General features: G+C 43.6%; 1 long non-coding RNA gene across 2 annotated transcripts; it reads right to left on the minus strand.

The window, feature by feature from the left end:
• Nucleotides 1-2,353: 2,353 nt before the first annotated feature.
• Nucleotides 2,354-14,674, minus strand: LOC104943709 (uncharacterized). Of its 2 annotated transcripts, XR_798143.1 has the most exons (5): nt 14,585-14,673; nt 14,131-14,152; nt 13,972-14,032; nt 11,356-11,516; nt 2,354-2,576 (listed from the first exon to the last, which is right to left on the minus strand). It is a non-coding gene; the product is annotated as an uncharacterized lncRNA (long non-coding RNA). The 2 variants fall into 2 exon arrangements; XR_798142.1 differs by lacking the exons at nt 2,354-2,576; nt 11,356-11,516 and adding an exon at nt 13,014-13,431 and having other exon boundaries at nt 14,585-14,674.
• Nucleotides 14,675-21,160: the final 6,486 nt, after the last annotated feature.

The raw sequence follows: 21,160 nt of genomic DNA on the forward strand, positions 1-21,160 counted from the left end.
GAGCCATGGCTGCTGGGGCCTGTACTGGGGCTGGAGCCATGGCTGTGTGGGCCGGTTCTGTAGCTGGAACCATGGCTGCGGGGGCTCGGGCTGCTAGCCTGGCCTTGCGACTCCCTCTCTTCGCAGCCACCTGAATACTCCGTGGACCTCCATAAGCCAGACGAGTTCCATCATACAGGAGCAGGAACTGGGGCAGAAGCATGGGTTGACTTCAGACGGATCCCACCTTTGGGGTATGGTGCCAGGTTGGGAATTGGGAGACTGGGAGCTAGCATGCCTGGGGCTAGCAGGCCGGGAATCCCACACCGGGATCATGGCTGTTGGAGCACGGGCTGGAATCCTGGCCCTGCGTCTCCTAGAGGCTCTTTGGAGACTCCGTGGACCTCCAAGAGGACAGTAGTCGGATCCGAGGAAAGGGTTACAAGCGTTGGACCAATCCTCAGGACAACTTGTGAACAGCTGTAACCAATCCGGCAACGACTTCTCAACCAAGGCATTTCGGCCACCTCCATTCGTGCTCTCTCGAGAATAGCCTCTTTGTCTTTTCTAGAGGAAGTTCCTTTCCACTCGGCATGAAACAATTGAAGGGAAAAGTCTAGATCGAACAGATCTAAGTCAAAATCTTCCATATCCGCTGGGTCTATATTTTGGTCGGTTCGTTCTGTCACGGTTTGTGAAGGAAGCAGGACCCAAATGCAGATATAAACTGAAAAAAATCCTTTATTTCAAGGCTATGATATAAACAATGACAAAACAGAACACTCACAGCAGAACTAGTCATGGCACAAGACGAACCGAAAAAGACAGACAGAAAACACACAAGACTAATCACACAACAAGACACAGGTGAGGAGGGAGGAGGAAACACAGGGGTCCAGGTGAACATAATCAGACAATTAGACACACCAGGGAAACTAATGACAAGAGGAAAAACACAGGGAAAAGGACCAGACAATAACCCAGAGGAAAACATGAAAGGGAAAGCAGCAAAAACACCCAAAACTATAAACGTGACATAACATGATAATCGTGACAGTGTTGCAGTAGAGCATTTCACTGTAGCCCGGTACCTTAATGGGAAACCCTACATGTTTGAGCACCCTCTATGAAACGTCAAGCTACCCCACAGCACCCCCGAAAGAAAATCTCTGGCGCCGCCGCTGTTTCTTATGCGCAATTACTTCATACTGTCTTTGTCGTCCTGCATTTATTGTGCCCCCCTCAGAAAATAATTGGCCCCAGCCTAGCCCCCCCCAGTCAAATTGATCTAGAACCGCCACTGCTCCTATAACAGGCTGATATTCAAAATCTCCTTTTTTTTATTGCAGTTTTCCTATAATGTTTATGTGATACTGATATCAAAGAGAATTATTTTTGATCCTATGTTGTAGTTTATTTATATTCCCTGGGCTCCTAGGCGAAAAACAAATACATCATCTCTCAAATAAAGTCTAAAATGTATTAAAATAAACAATTTCTTTAAAAGATAATTCATCTGTAAAAAATCTACACAAATTAAAAGTAGGACTAAAATAACTATATGTATCAATAAAACTGTTTCAACAACAGAAAGAGCCTTCAGGAGAAATGTTTACTGTTTCAAAGGCCTTTCTCGTACTTTTTACTTACTTTAATCCTACCCTGTAAAATATATCCAGTTTCTGTTATCGCTGTGTTGTGGGGGTGTTGAGTAACCTCAACAGTGATTTTCAAAATCTGAGTTGCCAGGTGAAGCACTTACATACAATGCAGTGCACCACATTATACATCTCACAGAAACACAAAGCAGGGAAGAGGGAGTTGCACATTATCACAGTTCAATCACTTGCTGCCAAAATGTCAAAACATTTCGTGTTTGAGCAAAACACTGAACGACAATTTCTCTTAAAGGTTAGCCCAGACAGTACCTCGACTGCAGTTTGTTTGAATGAGAGGCTCATTGTAAAGAAGCTTGTACCGTTATAAGAGCATTAATTAAATGCAGTTCGTTAACCATTCTCCTTACAAATTGCCATTCAATTGAGTGAAATTTAAACCATCTCAATTAATCTATATTAAACATTTTGTACATTTCTTCAAACAAAATCCGAAACCATGTTACATGTGTGATAAGTTGTAGATTACATTCATTGTATTACTTCTGCACATTTTAAAACAAAAGTGCACTAATATGCATTTTATGATGTGTGACAACTCTCAGTAATGAAGAATTGTCTCTAAATGCCTGTGTGTTGCTGAATGAAGCAGAAAGAAAAAGGAAGTCATTTACCACTTCTTTCATCTCTCATATGAAGGCAGCCCAAATAATAAAAAAATAAAAGTCTGTGAAAATGAGTACAAAAGCCATTTAATCTCTCTCATCTTCCTCTTAATAACTGCAAATTTCCCCTTGGGCCCATGGGAGAGGGCCTCTCTGTGCCGCTGCCACCTTATCTGTCGCCTCCATATTTCAGCATGCTGAGCGGCTCCCTCAGTACCCAGCCCCCGGCCCCTCTCGCCGGGCCTGTGGGGAAGCTGGGCTCCTGGGCCCGCCATTGTTCTGGCCTGGGAGGAAAGTCCAGAGAGAGCACTGAAAGCTGAGAGAGGGAATATTAAAATAAAACTTGAGCCACTGCTTCATTAAGCGGCAGCCTTTCACAAGCAAACATATCAGAAACAGCCCCCTTTCAGAAGCAGTAATTAGCAATTTGGAAACCTTGCCCCCTCAGGATATACAGTTTCAATTTAGTCAGCAGCTTTAGATTCTTAGGCACTTAATATTCATTGTTTCTGCCATCTTCCCAATTTCTCAACGTACATTGTCTAGTCTTTCACTGGCGATAAAGTGTTTTATCTTTCATGTAATTCTTCTGTTCAATGAGCCCTCTGCAAGAGAAGTTAATTTTTATAAATAATTTTCAAAGGGATTTGCAAAGAATGTGAGGGATATGATAGCAAAGTGCTCTTCAGGAAGTGCAAGGCTGAATATAATATGGAGCTTGCACTTGATTGATTAAAGTCTGGCTGTAAATAGTACATGGAAAAAGTTCCTGTAACTTACTGGGGAGTTATATTGCATAGAAAAACTGATTACATGGTCCAAAAAGTAAATAATATTCAAGTTTAAATGATATTTATTAAAAGGACATCTGGATACCATCGCAGATTACAAAAAATCATTAAATCGGCAAGATTTGTAACTTGACATTGCCTCCTCGCGATGATATTACATTATTTACTGTTTTCTACAATTGAAGACTAATGAGAACTCTTATCATGAATGATTTGCCTGTGTTTGTATTGGCATGGGAAACCCTTTGCATGGATGCAATGGCAAATGTTTGCAAACTGCTTGTTAAGCCAAACCACATATAGTACCTCTGGGGGGCAAGACAGACACTTATCTTTGCCACCATGGAGCCTTTGTTTCAAAATGCTACTACTTCCATTCATTTCCAATCAGCATTGTCTAATAGAAATAATTGATTTTTGCCTCTTCTCCACAAATGAAAAACGCCTGTGATTAAACATTTTGTCTCCAAATCTAAATTCCAAGATCCCCATCAACACTTTAGAAAAATAGGCAACTCATTAAAGCAAGAAGAAGAAGTGGCTAGGACGTGAAAAGAGGAGGCAGGGAAAGAAATAATGAATGGAGTCCGAGTGAGCTATCTTTCCCAGGCAGAGCGCCACTAGGGATGCAAACTCTCAGCCACCAGAAATGAGCTACCTATCTGTGAAAAGAGTGACTGCTCCATCCTATTTGATTTGGCTCTCCTATCATCTCTTAAGAAGATGTCAGCCTTGCTTCTTCTATTGCTCTGAGCCTTTATCAACCCGGAGACGATTTCCCTGTGAAAAAAAAAAAGGGGGAAGACGCATTTCAGTGCCTTTCAGGGAGCAACACTAAAGAATAAGTGTTATGCGATAAAAAGCGGGTTGTTAAATAGATCTGTCTATTTGTATGGTAATAATGATCGCTTAAAGACTCATGGCTCCGTGACTTGTAGAACAAGGAAACAAATTTGTATTCAGGTATTGTGTTAACACGACTCTCCAAACGACCTTGTAAAAGTTTCATAGAGTAAAAAATGAGTTGGATTCTCAAGCTTTTTTTTCTGAGTTTGTATCATTCTTTCCCCGTCCTTTGAGCTCCTGCACTAATGCTGCCAATTTCAAACTACTGAAGCTTTGCATTTGAAATTATCTTTGTCAGGGCTTTTATTGACAATGATTTAGTAATCAATTCAGTATAAAAGCAGAAATTCATCAGAGTGTCTGAACACTATCTCATAATTGGATTGCTTTTATTTGATGCGTTTATGTTTCATATTTTCAGTAAATAGTTACTAGAAAACAGATACTATAATTCATTGCACAGAAATGTAATGAAGTAGAAGTACAAACTGCTCAAAATAGCAGCTAATGTAAGCTTGACTAAATGCACACTGTTACTTTCCACAACTAAATATTGGCTACCGTTTGGATCAATAAACAATTTCTAACCATTGTTAGTGTATCCTAGTTTCATCATTACCATTTAAACCGTCATACCTGCTGACTGTCAACAAAGCAAACCCTGAGGTCTCTCATTAGGATACAAAAGCTCCAGTTTTTCCCCCCCAGTTAAAATGAGCTATTCACAAAATTATCTGAAGCCGATAATCCTCAGGAGCATTTTGTTGTTGTTTTCAAGCAAATGTAAGAGAAAGTAGGGGTTTGAGTGTTGTTCTGCGTACCTGGAGACCCTCATGATTATTGTTTTAGATGCCATGGGGGGCCGTGTCAGCGTGAACCACAAAGGTGCGTTTGACGTGTCAATTTAAAAGGTGACGGGTGGAAGCTGAGCCCGGTTTAGTAGATACTTTATCTGCTCTTTTGATATCTGCACGGCACGTCTGTGTAAACAACAAACAGTTCAGGGGAAAAACGCCTCCCAGGGGGTTGTGTGTAAATAATCTGACTGAGCCTATTTCTGAACCTGAATCCTGAAAACCTAATCTTGCTCCTGGAGTCCAGGCGAAAATCATGTGCAAAGAGACACATTACTGCAAGTCTAATAAGGAGACTGTTTAATGGGGTGCAGGTTTGGATGGCTGATGGCCGACACTCGGACAGCTCACTTGCTAAAACAACAAGAACTATGTAATGTTGGGGTTTGCTAATGAGTGAAAATACTGAAAAATGTCAGCGTTCATTTTCATATCAAATAAACAGGACAAGTATTTCCAGACAAGATGCATGCAGTCACACAACCACAGTGAAAGTCAGACGGAAAACAAACAAAGAGTAATTCTACTTTATAAAGACACAATTAAGGAAGATGTTCTTGCAAAAAAGAGTATCTGGCAATACAAAATAACTAGTCTATTGGTTTCATGAAACTAAGGGTTATAAATAAATGTTTTCTTTATGCTTTTGGAGGTCTGTCATGGCTCAAATCTGAGCATCAATCATGAAGAAACATCAATAAGCACTCATTTAACCCAGACACAGAAGCAGTATTCAAGGCCTAGAGATAGCATCCTTAAACGTCTCACCACAACTTCAAATGATTATAGTCTATTTTGTGTTAGTCCCTAAATGTATTGTTCTCCTGATGCTGGCTACTGCTGAACAGAGCAGGAGGAGGAGGAGGATGCAGACTACACAAAGCTCTCCAGGCTCGGCGTAGAAGGCACTAGAGGTAGATTGATTAGCCTGCGCAGTTTGGCTGATTAATCAGAGCCTGTTAGGTGGAAACGAGCACCATTTATGGCTGATTATCTTCCCAGAAGGCACAATCTTAAGGTACAATCCACAGTGGAACTGTTCAACCTCCATTTAAACCCAGCACTCTCCTTCTCCTTATTTATTTAATAGAAATGCTGCCTACATTTGGATTCACAAGTATCAGGCTTAGTGTTTTCACCATTTAAATGTGTTAATGACCAAAAAGTGGAAGTAGAAGAAGAAAAAAAATTAGTAGTTTATGGCAGCTAAATTACCAATAGCTTTAGGCTAAAACCTAAATGTATTGTACCTGTATGTATTACTTTGTTCTGCTTAAAGGAGCTTGGATTTAAATCAGATGTAGAAAAGGCATTTATGTATTAGTTTGAAAGCCCCTTAACTAATTCTTAGGTCATTCTTAAACGTCCATAAAGGATTGCATTATGGAAAAATGTCAATGTCTTTATTCTGTGAGGTGAACCTTGGATTTTTTTTTAATAAAAATGGTTTTGTAATTGTCTGTTTTGAGGAGAATTTACATTCTCACATGAAACTCAAAAATATAACGTTGAAGATAAAATATATTTATTTTTAAATGTCTGATGTAGGAGAAGGTATAATTTTGATTTGGAATTTTGGCAGAACACAACAACAATTTGATTTGACTTCCCAATATTTGATGTTGGTACATCTTGACATCTTTCTTGTGTTCCATTAAAGTGTTTTAACTCATTTATCCTTTAAATAATTTTTCAAGCAGAAATGCCAATTCACAGGTTTTAGCTTCTCCAATGTGAGGATCTACGGCGTTCTTCTGTTTTATATAATAGTAAACTGAATGTCTTTGGGTTTGGGACCATTGGACGGCATTCTCAAAACATCTCCTTAGGCACTAAGAAATTGTAGGTTTTAAAAAAATAAAGCAACTATCAACTAATCAAGAAAATTGATAGAATAACTGATTATAAACAGAATCTTTCATTGTAGCCCTAGTGCTACTGTATATGCCGTTAATAAACTTTACATAAGTAGTTTCAAGCAATTCAAGCAACATCTTTAAAACAAGCCAAAACAGCTTCCCTCTCATGCTAAACCAAAGAACCAAACTAAGTAACTAACGACTGTAACTAAGTACGGGATCTGCTCCAGTGACAGTGAAAGAAAGAGCTTATGCAAAGTGTCATTGACCTTTTACATTAAAGTGAGCATGATATTATAGCTGACACTTCTAAATTGGAAAGTGAACACCTATCTGAGGACAGTTGCACTCACCCTTTTCATCTCGTACAGTTCGTCCTAAATGGAGCTAGACCACAGTGTGACGCAGGACTTTAACTCTCTTCCACTACCACGATATGAGGAGGCAAAGGTGTAACACTACTATATTTGATGCTTTTTTTTGTTTGATCTGTGTTTTATTATATGCCCCAATTTCTCTGAGAACAGCAGGAAAGGAGGTCTCTTGTGGTCGACCCTTTCACACCCCGCCTCATGCTATTGTCCAGCCTTACCCAGCCTGGTCACCCGTTTCCATTTATCTGCTGGGAAAACTATAAAAATCTGTCAGGAGCAGGGTGGGTTTTTCGCTCAGCTCAGCCCAGCTGGCAGATTGAGAGCCCCCTGTAATGCCTAGTCTGTTTTTATTATTCTTGCAGGGGGAACACTATTTCATCAAGTGCATGATTCCACAGAAGAGAGGAGATAGCCCCAGCCAGGCTATATTTCTTCCAATCAAACATACCAAGGGGGAAAAATGAGTGGGTGCCATCAAATCCCAGAATAATGCTGCCAGATTTTATGTAAAAAGAAGGACTGATGGACAAATACAGGAAGGCAAGACAAGTTTAATGACGTGTGTTCAGGAGCTGAGATTGGAAAACTGACAGAGAAAAGCAGCCTCTTTGCTGGAATATAAATTGTTGTGCGCTGTAAAAAGGCTTTTATCTGGAGTGAATATGGGACGAAATACACAGGTCAGGGTTAAGTCATTTTCTCCGGCAAGTTAAGCGAATAATGAAGGCGAGCCCGCGCGGAGAGGAGCACTGCTACTGCCAGTTTGTCTTCATTTATTATGCCAAATCTCATGATTTTGGCGTTGGCGCAGTGAGTGCTCTGGCGCGCACCGGTGGACGACATATCGCTTAATTTACACAAGGTAATGAAAGCAGGGAATGGGAGGACAAAACAATTTACCTGCTGACACGGGAAGAAGTGATTTGCGAACATGGGGGGTGAGCGAAAGAGCAGGCAGAGGGCCAGGGCCAAGGGGTGGAAGAGAAGCAGAGATAGGGAAGAGGGTGAGGAGAAGAAGGAAAGGGGGAGAGGGGAGGATGGATAAAAGAGAGGGGGGAAAAAACAAAAGGATGAGGATGGCTCCAGCCGTTGCTCGTCAGGAGATGATGGCTTGGATGAGGCAACAGTAGACTCTTGTACGCTGTCTCTCTCTCTCTCCCCCACTGACACACACACACACAAATACACGCAATCAGACCTCAAATCTGGAGGGTCTGTGCTGACAAGACCCTTGTTTTACTCCTCCTTTGCCCACCAATTGTAATCACTTCTGAGAGAGCCACTTGTGTAGAAGGAATGGGCGTCTTGAACATCAGCCAGGAGCCGCAACAGGTATTTTCCCCTCAAAGACCAAATCTCTGACTGCTGTCTCACACCACATGTTGCTGAGCAGAACATTGAGAATGTATTCGATTAATATAGGTCTAACTTTTTAATTGAGATTCATCCATTCAGATTTGAAAAATGAGGTCTATCTGCCCTGCGAACATCCTACCTACCAGCATATTTGATCTATTTCCACTCATATTTTAAACAAAGTTACCTAAATTAGAATGACCAAACAAGTGATCCAGATGTGAATTAGCTCTGCCAAAAGCCAATCACTCCACAGCTCTGATGGATGCATTTAAAGAGCACGATTGGCCATTCAGCTGATGTCCCTCCACACAAAGAGAAAAAGAGTCTGGCTGAGACTCCCTGACAATATGGTCTGAGCAGCACTGTAATTTTCCAATCACTAGCCCTTCAGGCCAGGCCACTCCTTAGGGCAGTGAGATCAGATGAGCTCCGGAATTTTCTTTTGTAAGAGGCCAAACTCTATTTGTCTGCTCGCAGGAACAAAAACAATCAGGCAGTCGAGAGAGAGCGGCTTTTTGGTCTCTCTGGAGAAGGGCCAAAGACAGAGCAGCAGGAGGAGGAGGAGGTGGATGGAGAGGGGGCAGTGGGGTGACACAGATAACTGAGCCCCCCCCTCCTGCTGTGGGTGGTTGGTTCTGGTGATTATGAACGGGGAGGCGGCTCAGCACCCGGCCCCCGCTGTCAGGGCTCTCCGCAGGACGAGACACAGAGAGGAAGTGTCACTCTCGGCGGGCCTGCTGGGTCAACCTGGACTCTGCTGAGTCCTGCTGCTCCAGTCTTGGTCCGGTTCTGGAGCAGGGGGCATGGCTGCTGGGCGCGGAGCGGTAGCCTGGACCCTGGCTGTGTAAGCCAGGTAATGGAGTATGGAAGCAAAGCTGCATGGGCCGGTACTGGACGAACTCGGCCACACACACAGCTAAACCTCTGCTACTGTCTGGAAGAATGTGTTAGAAAAACCAGACTGTTGAACGTGCTGCATCTGAAGATCTGCTTCTGTCTGTCACGTGTTTGAACGAATGGGGCCCTAATATTTGTTTCTCTTTGGAATAGTCCCCGGGCTGTGGATGTAAGGGTGGATGTAAGGGGGGGGTGGGGGGTGGGAGTTATGCTCTGTCCTCCACCCTTCCCTGGCTGCAGCTCTCTCCACAGGCTTATTTCCCCTCACAATGAGAGGTGACAGTGAACAGTGGAACTCGTCAGTGTGAATAACACACAGTCATGCTTGGTGAGACCCTCTGGTGGAGCGCGACACACACACAGTCGCACATATTGGCGCACACACCGAGGCTCAAGGGCCCAGCGGTAGGCACGCTGTCAACCTCAGTGCGCTGCCTTCCATTACAGCTTAACTGGGGACAAATTGAGCAATCTGATGGGTTAAATTTGACACCTCTGCCCGTTCGACCTGCGTTTGTTGTACAGTACAATCACTTTCCCCGGCTCCATGGGGCGGAAACGGTGAGCTGTGGGACTTGCATGTGTTTTTAAAGATTGCGATCAACATAACGTGCCGTCTCGGATCATTATGAAGGTCGGAAGGACATTTTTCAAGTTTACAAACTAAGCTGAGCTCACATTACTGTACCATGGGGTCTGTGGGGGGTCCCTCAGTGATGGGTTTCTCCTAGTCTTGCAGTGTCCTTCAGTGGCTCCTTATAAGAGCAGTCCATAGCACAACCAGTGGTCAAACTTAATTTACCCACTTTCTCTGTCTACTGCCCCATCAGCATATCGTATCGCATAACTGCTAATGGGCTAATGGAAAGAGAGTGTGGGGGGGGGGGGGAGCGGGAGGAAGACAGCGGTAGTTAGGGAAATGGAGCTCAGGTTCATCCAAACATTTAATAACTTATCCAATCTGGAGCGTTCACCTCTTACTGGCCTAATTATATAATTTCACTTGCCTGGAAGAAGGGGCCAGCGTGGACACTGCTTCACAGTGTCATCACATCATTATGAATTATGCCAGTGTGGCCTAGCGGGCCGGATGAAGTCAGCTCTCTATATATTTTAATGATCACTTAGACAATACGAACATTCGCTGAGCTTCAAATGTGGTCACTGTCAGGCAGAAAAGTGCAGAGACGGAGAAGAGCGAGGTTAAAGGAGAGGAGGAAGATGTTTGTGTGATATGTTTAGGGATGGTGAGTTTAGACTAGCCAGACACACACAGCTTGACCGTGTGGGATCAGGTTCTGTGGTCACCGGGCTGCTAAGGAGGCCAACGTCAGGCTGTCAGAGAGCTAAACACCCGAGTGTTTCAATGGAAAAACAGCAGCTGACACTCTACGCTGGCGGGCCAACTGCTGACCTCATTCTGAGAGCAAAAGGCACTGGACGGATGGGAAGAAAGTCCATGCTTTGTTCCTCAGTGCAGCAGAAGTTTTCTAATAACTTTTAAAAGTTGAAAAAGAAAAAAGGAAAAGGCCGTAATGGTGGGAAAATAGATGGGGCATAATGAAAAGGGCTGAGTGTCTTTTTTTAATAGCTGTAAAATGGCTAATTAGCCCTCAATGATTGATCATTGTGGGAGCAGGCATTGGGAGGTTTGAGTCTCCTGGGCTTTTATAGTTTCTGGTAAAATAATTTTACATTTCTTGTGTAATTAAGAAATGCTCTGTGACCTCTGTGACCTTTGAGTGGGGCATGTGGAAATATTTTTACAAGGGGCTCATTTAATGTCCCGTCTATTAATTGACCATAGGAAAAGGTATGTGAGCAATATCCTGACAAAGAGTGTAAAGTAATACTGCAGTATGCGGGATATTGATTTCAAGATGCAGACGGCCTACCCAGATATTCTGCACTTATCAAACGAGGAGGAGGAGGGACAGCAGGCCAAACCGAAGCTGATCTCTCTTGCACTTAATATTAATGTCTGTTTTGTGGCTATCCTGTTTCAGGAGGACCCAGGTCTTGTGGTGAGGCGATTGAATGACACAGATTACCTGTATGGAGATCCCCACGAGACAGCTGATTGATAATGCATGACAGAAAAATGTTTTTGTTTACCCACATATATGGCTGTGAGCCGGGTTCAGTTCCTTGTTTCTTTTCCCTCAGAAACCTGATTCACCAGACTGAAGTGGATTGAGGGGGGTCAGGAGGTCTCCACTGGCTCCATAGGTACCTTCTCGTCCACATCATATTCATCCCATTCAGCCCGTGTTGTCCTAGAGGGGATATAACATGAAAACATAATCTCACACCACAATTTCATTCCTTCAGCAGCATTAGATGAGATTGAAACTTCCCTGCACACTTTCCTGGGGCTGTCAAATTAGCTGTCAGTCATGTGTCAGAGCCGGCCCCTGCTCATCTGCTCCAATACATCACACAGCCTTTTATATGGATCAGTATGAGTGGGACTCTCTACACAAACGCCAGCAGCTCCTCCGCCGGGACGCCGGGTGATTGATAACATTTCCCAGCTCTTCACACTCATGCCCATTTGTATAGTTGGTTGGAGAAGGGGCCCCTGGTGTCCACTGACATCTACGGTGCCCATCATCGCCTCTCGGAGAACATGACATCAGCCTCAACAACCCGCTCTGATGCACGCCAGGAATGGGCAGCTTTCCATTCATAATGTACAGTGTGACAGCCATTGACGGATCACTTGTACAGGAAGCTTATATTAGTTTTTCCTGAACAATAAAAGTAGTGCGGGAAACTGGCTCAGGTGCCACTCGGAATTAAAGAACAGCTCTTAAATCAACTATTTAACCGCCATATTATCACAGTTGATAAATGTTTATTGCTCATTAGTATGCCCCGTGCAGACTTAATGCTTTAGAAAATGCTCAGCTGCTGACTGGTCTGAGTGTTGAGATCACTGAGGGGAATCCTGAGCGTGTTTTTGTGTACAGTCATATTGGCATATTGGACGGGCTAATGGCCACTTGGCACATAGACAGCTATCCATCCCAATCTCAGCCTCAGTAATCCAATTGAGACAACCTGCTTGGCATGAGGGAGACTCATCTGTCTTTACCGTTCATTAATAGCGCTCCTCCTCGAGCTCAGAGCCCATTCACATTCCTTCGAAACGGACCGAAAGGTAAGCCTGAAACACTGGATCTGTGCTGGAGGGGGGGGGGGCTGGATATATAATCACTTATGCGATACATAATCACTGCTGTGTGGGGTAAAGTATCAGAAAATACGAAACCTCCCTTAGGGATGAGCTACATATTTTTACAGAGTATAAAAACACTAGGTATGTGATTCAGCTCAATACCATGACGTACAGAGCCTTCCTGAGATGTTCTTTTCTGCTCTCCATGGCAGAGCTTTATGACTAGCGCTGGAAAGATGATAATGTTTCTAATCTTGTTAAATTGCACACAGAATTGTCTTCTATGTTAATGATGGGCCGGCCCCCTCCCTGCTCCACTGAGATGCTTACTTTCAATTTGTGTACTGTCATCTCCCCGCCATGCGCTTCAAATTGATGCACCCTCTTCCCTTTAATTAAATCAAAAACAGTCGGGGGTCCAGGTAGGTGGGGGGACATGCCCCCATATACAGCCATCACAAAGACCTGGTTGACTCCAGGACGAATGTGGGTTGCTCCTGTTTGTCTTTCGGTGTGATTGTCTGTGGTTTGTTCAGCCATGTTATGGTGTGTAGGGAATTGACATCACATTTTAATTAAAAAAGCACAAAAAGGAGGTCAATTACGTTTAATCAATTCCATGACTTCTCACTTCTAAATCTTTGTCAAATGGTTTTGTGAAGTTGAAACTATTTTTTAAATTTGGGTTCTACTACGCTCTAACTTTTAAGCAGAAAGGTTAGTTCTTCCTGGTAAATAAATACATGAATAACAATCCCAGGAATCGTTCTCAGGTAGGTTTGCCCTCGAGCTAAGCTGGAGACAGATTCTAAGAAATGAGAGCGTAAAATTCCCACACATTAGGAGACAGATAATTGGATTTCCTGTGTCCTGTACGGTGGGCGGTGCGGTTCCTGCAGCTGTGACATTATCAAGGTAACATAACCTGAAGGCTGCGGTGTAGCAAGGCCCCGCAAGGCCTGTCCTCCAGTTCCACTTCACTGCCTGCTTGGCTATTCATCCTGTGGACCCTGCAAATGAAATTATGGGAGGAAGAGCAAAGGACATTCTTTGGGAATTAATCCCATTTATGCCTAAACCCACTTCAGATTTTTATAGTGAGGGCCTCTTTAGATGTAGGGCACATTTACAATTAGACAAGGCCTTAGGAGGATTGAAAGAAATACTGTGTTTGTTGGTTTGTTGCGAGGGTTATTTGAAGACAGTCAGGAAAAAGGGAAGCTCAGACAGAGAAATTGAATAGTGAACAAGTTATTCCCCCATAAAAATTCTGTTAAGATTGAAACACATCACACAGGTGTCACTTTACTTAGGAGTCTACTGATCCCTTCATTTTAACATAACAGCATGGACAACATCAAACATGTGAAAATGTTTTAATTATGAGATAAATAAAAAAATGTAAATATTTTCCATACTGCTACTGAGAATCTGAATTATTGAGTTGGTCTTAATACCTTCATCTACTTTACCTCAGATTAGCGTAACACATTTTTCTTTATAATTATCAAAATCTTTAAATTATAAAATATTGGACATATTACACTTACTCGAACTGCAGTCAAATTCCAGTCCTGCACATTAAGGCCACACGCCATGCAATTAATTTTTCTGCCACATAAAAAAAAAAAAGACATAAAATCATAAAACATCCATTGCAGTACAAAATACATCTATAATGTTTTAGAATATTGTGCAGTTTTTCCTACCTTGTTTTTCTTAAACACCCTGCTGCAAACCAAAACGGTAAAGCTACATTAACATAACTGAAACCTCACTATGGTAAAATGCTATACTCATAGTGATTTTGACAGTACAAACAAAGGCCTACAGTATATAAACAACGTATAGTATAGCCCACTGTGGGTTTTTGTGATTGAGCAACCACATTAACATTGTCAGGGTAAAAAAATGGAAAGGAAATGTTTAATGACTGTCAATCACTCTGTGGACGTGGAGTCGTCAGTCTGACGGGCCAGGCTTATTAATGTAATTAGACAATTGTATTCAAACATCAAAAAGTGTTCAAACAACATTTTTTGTAGCAGTTTAGCATCAAACTAGGGCAGCTTTTATGCTAGAGCAAAAATGATCAGCAAGTCAACATTTCTGCAATAAAGTTACGAATCTAGATAGTCTTTAAAAGTAATATTTCCTTCTTACCTGTAACACAGAGGCTGTAATTGTACTGCCGTCTTGTTGTAATGCTCTGCTTTGCATCCCTGTTTTCAGCACACATTCAGAGAAAGCACCTGACATCAATTAGTCCTGTCTGTTTGCTCTCGCGAAGCATTGCAGATAAACACTGCCCCCTAGTGACGACACGAGAACACAACCGTGCCACCACAGTCTAATCCCAATGCTGTTTTGTAAAGAATAAAGCCTTTCGTTTGTTTTTTTTTAACGCTGCTTGCTAAATTAAATTAAATTGTGCTTTGTGTTTTTATTAACATGTGCGTATAATAAAAACTAAGCTTTTATTTTCCTTTTTATTTAGTAGATGCTTTTTAATCATGTTAAACTGCCAACCAGACCAAATTAAAGGTTGTTGAGTGGTTGTTGAGTCACCTTAAATTATTTTTAAATGTTAAATAAAAGTGTACAAATATATTTATATACAAATATTTACACTTGCTTCTACAGTTGTATTAAATAGGCACATTATTTAAAATTCTAATTGTCATAGAAAATAAATGATTTGTAACCTGGAAATATAAAGCACCACACACACACACACACACACACACACACACACACACACACACACACACACACACACACACACACACACACACACACACACACACACACACACACACACACTTCAAATATACGTACAAGGGCTGGGCTGATTACAGCTCCTTCACTGTCCTCATCAAGACCAGCGCAGACCACAGTCAGAGATGAGAGGGCCCCACAACACACACACACACACACACACACACACACACACACACACACACACACACACACACACACACACACACACACACACACACACACACACACACACAAATCTGCTCTCTCCACTGCACACATACTGTAGTTATAAACACACATACACAAACAAATACATAGACAAACACAAGCACACCATAAACGTCTCGTCAGGCAGCCTCAGAGCTCAGACAGGTCCCTGCCATTATCCCGTCCTCTACCCTAAACACGCAGTTTTAATTTCAAAGCTCTGATTAGCTGATGATTGCATGACAGCCGCCGAACCAGGTTCCCTTTTCGCCCGGCTCCCAGACTGCAACTCAATCATGCCCAATTAGTGGGTCCCCAAACACTCTCTCTTATTAGAGGACTCATAATCGACTCATTGTGTCCTGATTTGGCAAATAAATCACTCTGGAGGCTGCTGACTCCCCCCTTCCCCCCTTTTCTCTCTCCCCCACTTCCCTCACCCTTGTCTTTCACTGCCCACTCCCTGTCTTTTCCTTGTCCAGGGGTTCAGTGACAACATTTTCAAACGTGCTTTTCATTGGAGCTGACAGTTTGAGCAACGCCGGACTACTTTTTTTATTTTTTTTATTTCCCCTGAAGAATGAAGAATAATTTAGCAGCTAAGGCAAGGCAGGCAGCATGCGGGTGTCCTTGTCCTACAAGGTTAAGAATCCATTCCATCTGAGCAAGAAAGGAGTGAATTAAAATAAATGATGGCCAGATATTTATTGCAAGTTTGTAGAGGAAGCCAAGTCACTCCAGTGGACCAGTGTAGCCGCGTGACCTCCCTACCTCTGCCTGCCTAACTGGGGAATAACACCCAATGTCACATTACTCCTATCCTGCATTTCATATATTTATATCCCCGTATATATGTATATCTATAAATGCATGTGTTGGGGACATCAGGGTAGGACGTATATGAAATTATCTGGTTGGATGATGCTAAAAATATAATTGTAATTTGATAGAAGGACGGGAATTCTACAGAAAACTGAGCTTTGGAGACACAGAGATGTCCTTCAATTTGTAGGCACAAAACTCAAGGCCGCCAACACACAGTTAAAGTCAAATGATTTAGGTAAAACGCCTGGCGTTCATTATCGAAATGTTTTCACATTACACATAAACCGTTTCTAAGGTTTGGACAATTTAAGGGGATGTCACCAAATGAATTAGGAATAGTTTTCAGCAGGGCCCGGTGCCATAGCTACAGTTCCTCAGGACAGAGATCCAACATGAGAGCTTTACAGACTCAGCGGGGGGGACCTGCTTGAGCCTGGGGGCTCGCGGAGCACTGGGAGGCCTGTGATGCTGCTCGCATGCAGGAAACCAGCGGACTGTGATGTAGTGGACCCAGAGAGTAGCTCTACCAACATCCCACTGTGACGGTAAGCTCTCTCTCCGGGCACAAACAGCTTCTCGAGCAGCAGCAGACCCTGTGTAGCAACCTCAGGATGCTGCTTTGCTTCATCCAAACCAAACCTCTCCCCCCTGCGTTGCCTCCCCCCTCCTCCACTCTACCGAGGGCTATGTGTTTGGTGTGTTGAGTGGTCATTAGTCTCTGTTTACAGTGGAAAAGAGCCTGGCCAGCTGGCATGTGACGTGTGATGTGCCGCGCTGTGGTCTACCACTGTGAGACCCCTGTGGCAGAGTCGTGGAGGCCCAGCAACCCCCTTCCCCAGGCGGGCCGCAGAGACAGAGGAGAGCCCTCAGCAGATGGAGCCTCCAGTGTTTCTTGTCTCTCTTCCACAAGCAAATAAGAGGTGGAGCGAGCGCTGGAGGTGGGACTGGCCCTGGCCCCCATCACAGATGCCAGGAGAAGGCTGAGACCCAGGCGAGACCCTGCTGGGAGGCTGCTGGGCCGGAACAGGTGCAATCTCAGCCCCTCGATCCCCTCTGTCAGCACCTCAGTGGTGGAGCGCGCGCTCTCTTCCTGTCCTCGCTCCTTCTCATTCACACACTTGAGAGGTGTTGTGGGGCTACATCCACCCATTCCCCTCCGCCCCTAGCCACAATCCCGACACCAAAAATCATCCAGACACACAGAGCTCTCGTTGACTTTTGTTTCCTCCTCAAAAGGAATACAAATAGTTTAGAAGAACATAACACAAGTGTGTTTGTGAGCTTCGGAGGGCGAACAGTGGAGTTGTGTTGACTCAGGCGTTTTCTCGGCTGGCTATGATAAGCTCCTCGGCTGACCTCGCCACTGCCGGGGGGGCCAACACAACCACTCTCCCATCAGCCCTTGCTTTATCGCCAGTGGCTACAAGACAAAGAGGTTTGGCTGTATACCTGGCTGCAGGCGGCGTCCTGCATGATGGAAAGAGTTTATGACAGAGGGGGATTCGTGGCGAGGCCCAACAGGCCACCTTGACCTGTCCCTGCTCAGAGGACCTTGGTGAACCCCATCCCATTGCCCCCCCCGTCCCCCACCAGCGACCTGCCCACTCCAACAGCCACTGAGTTATTATCATAATTTCCAGGAGAAGCATTGCAGGGCCTCTGCGATCAGAGAGCCATCCGTGTTTTACAGAATGTTGTGTGTTTTATTGCCTTTAAGTCACTCATAGGCCAGCGGAGAGCGCCCACAATGATAAGAAAACCAGTCATGTGAAAAATGAAGGACCTCGCGCACAGGACTGAGAGGTGAGGAAGGGAAATAATAAAATACATGACAAACGTGAAGCTCGACTGTATTTCATGTTCAAACCCCTGTCTCGCCTCCCAACCCTCGGCAGCACTAAAAACATATGAGGGGAAAGCAGGAAATAATAATAATGAATCAACCAATCACGCTGCTACAAAAAGAACAGAAGCTTTTTTTTCCCGTGTCGTGGTTTACACTTTTAAAAAAAAACTCTCATTCCCCCTCCCGGGTTCTTTGACAACATGATGGCCATAAGATGCCCAGGGGCATTCAAAGCTGCCACCGTCCCAGCCATTTCATGTCGAAGCCCACCTGGGGTAAACAAAAAAGGACCTAGAGCGACAGAATATTAACTAAAGAAGAGAGGGAAAAAATAGCACTGACAAAACTGAAAATACTTTTCAACCCGTCAAACTTTCGTTCTTAAAAAAGACCTTTTGTGGAGTATTTCCCCCTCCTCTCCCACCACCCCCTGCAGGTTTTTTAAGGTGCAGTATATCTAATGAAGAATAAAACATCTGTTTAATCTAGCTATTTCAAAAGTAAATCCCCTTTTGATCAAAAAATGATATTGATCTGACTGCCTTAGTTGTGTGGCGAGGATTTCTGCTTTAAACATGAAATATCATGGAGTCTTTGTGGCAAATCAATACTGCGGCTGCTTTTTGAGGCTCGTTTCAAAGGGCACGAGCTCCATTTGAATACGGTTGATATAGGTAGTCATGTTATAAATTAATGTGTAAAATATGATCTTGTCCAGGCTTTAAAAGGGGGATGTCTTTATTTTGTTGCCTTTTTAAACTGATAATAAACCTCTCATGACCGCTTCATGGCACCTGACTGACGCTGGCCGGGTCAGCGACAGGGAACCTGTGACAGGCACGCGGCCCCTGGTGGAATGAACTGGTCCTAATACTCCTTGAGTTTCAGCGTGTCTGTCCTCACCCCTCACTCTGAGTCTGCGGGGCCCCGGCATTGGGCCCCATGCTATCTCCACATCTCCCCATTTTATTTAATTACACCTCAGCATATTGCTTTTGGGCCATATGGGAGGCAGATATTGAGACCAGATAAGATGTATAAACTTCTGTCAACACCACAGCATATTAGGTAGAGCTGGAAGCATATTATCTTTATTCTATCCTTCCAATTAGCGCCCAATATCAAAATACATTAACAAGCCTGTCGACGAGGAGCAGGAACATACATTACAGTAACAGGGGCTTTGTCCCTTTTTTATTAAAAGTGTATTACTTTCTTCCGTTTGTATTCTTTTCCACAAAACGAAAAGTCATTTCCACCGAGGGACTCAATAAAAGCATAGATAAATGAACCATTTAAACTCAATGGCCTGAGAACTCCCTGTGCTCAGATGGTGCACATTGGACTCAAGATTTTACAATGTCTACAGGATCAAACTGCAGCTTGAAAAATAAACAGTGTACATTCACACGAGAAAACTTCTTCTCCGACATAAACTCTGAGATTTTGGTGTACCGCCATGTTGGAAGAGTCCCATCAAATCAAAGGATTTTAAACATTGTGTCATTACTGGAACATTTTGAATGAAATATCGGATTACAGAAGCATGCACTGGGGCAACCTGGATTCCTACAGCAGTAATGGCTCCATTATTTTAATAGAAAAATGTCAAGGAAAAACAAATTACACCCTAAACCCATGTGAGGCCTGTATCGCCTGATCTGATATACACAGCATCAACATGGCCTCAGACTCAGCTCACCTCCCAGTGACACCGCGTTCATCTGAAGGCAAGCGCCATAACCAAAAAGCTCTCTAAGAACACAACTGTCTTCCTCACTAGAAATGATGTACATATTGTAGCTGTTTTGACGTGATTGAATTCGCTGCACCCAGACAGCGAGAGGTCATTCTGAGCATTGCAGCATCAGGATATACTGTGTGCACTGAGAGACACGGAGAGAATAAAAGGTGGAGAGAGAAGCAGGATGAGGAAGTAGAGAGAGGTCACTTTGAGAAGCTGGATGCAAGCATATGCCAAACAGCGTCTCTGGATCTCTCTCTCTCTCCCTCTAATCCCTTCTCTGATCCAGCGATGCTCGGGCCAATCATTAGAGGCCAGCCACAACCCGTGATCACTGGGCCCTAATCTGAGTCCTCGGCCCGTCCGCAGCCCACCTCAGACAGCACCGGCCGGCTGCCAGCAGAGGAGTGGCAGGCTTAGGCTTCTCCAGAGAGACAGCTAGAGGTTGTCTCTACATGGATGGGCACTTCGCAGCTCGGCGGGGGCGGGAGGAAGGGGCAACATAGCAGCTGCTCGGGGCATATGGGCAGAATTCATTAAGTCTGGCTAAATAAGCCAATTGTGGAGGAGGCAAAAGTGTGTGTTTGTATGTCTGATAGAGAAACAAACACTGATCACTCACCGCATTCGAGCACTGGGCTCAAAAACAAATATTCAGAGCACAAACATCCCATGTGGACGCCCGGTCCTGAGGTAACACACTTGATGAAGTTGATTCAAGGCCCACCAAATGAAAAAATCTGGATCTATTTGTGATGGCCAGTGATTGAGATGTTAGATGCATAGATTATGTGTCCTTCAGGACTCTGCAGTGCATCCCCAAATGTCATGAGACTGCTCTCGGCCTCAGAAATAAACCTAATCACAATCTGTAAATGTTACAGCTGTTTCTCTAATAGACCTGGCCTGACTTTGGAGGCCTGCCTTTATATTCACACACATGAACCAAAGACCAAACTGAATGCTGATACGCACGGCATGTTGAAGGCATGGTATACAACGTAAATGATATATAACAAATTCTGTTTTAATGTGTCGGAGCCAATGTCAAATTACATTCAGAAACCTGTTAGGAGTCTTGTGGCCTGTTTCGTACCAGCACCAGCTGTTGTCTTGTTTCCAACTTACATCAATTCCTCTTTATCCAGTAAAAGGTATAATGTATGCTAATCCCCCGGGTGTCAATAGGAACTGTGTTCAATGCATTTGAGATAATAGAGAAGAAGAGGTTGCTCCTATCGAGGACCTGGAAGATAAAGTCAATGGCACAGTCAATAACAATAAGGTTGTAGGCTTTAATGAGGAATGTTAATTTGAACACAATCAACTGGATTTCAGCTTAGCTGATTATCAACCT

This window comes from Notothenia coriiceps, unplaced genomic scaffold (assembly GCF_000735185.1).
Source record: "Notothenia coriiceps isolate Sejong01 unplaced genomic scaffold, NC01 NC01_scaffold00006605, whole genome shotgun sequence".
In the NCBI taxonomy this organism is placed as follows: Eukaryota; Metazoa; Chordata; class Actinopteri; order Perciformes; family Nototheniidae; genus Notothenia; species Notothenia coriiceps.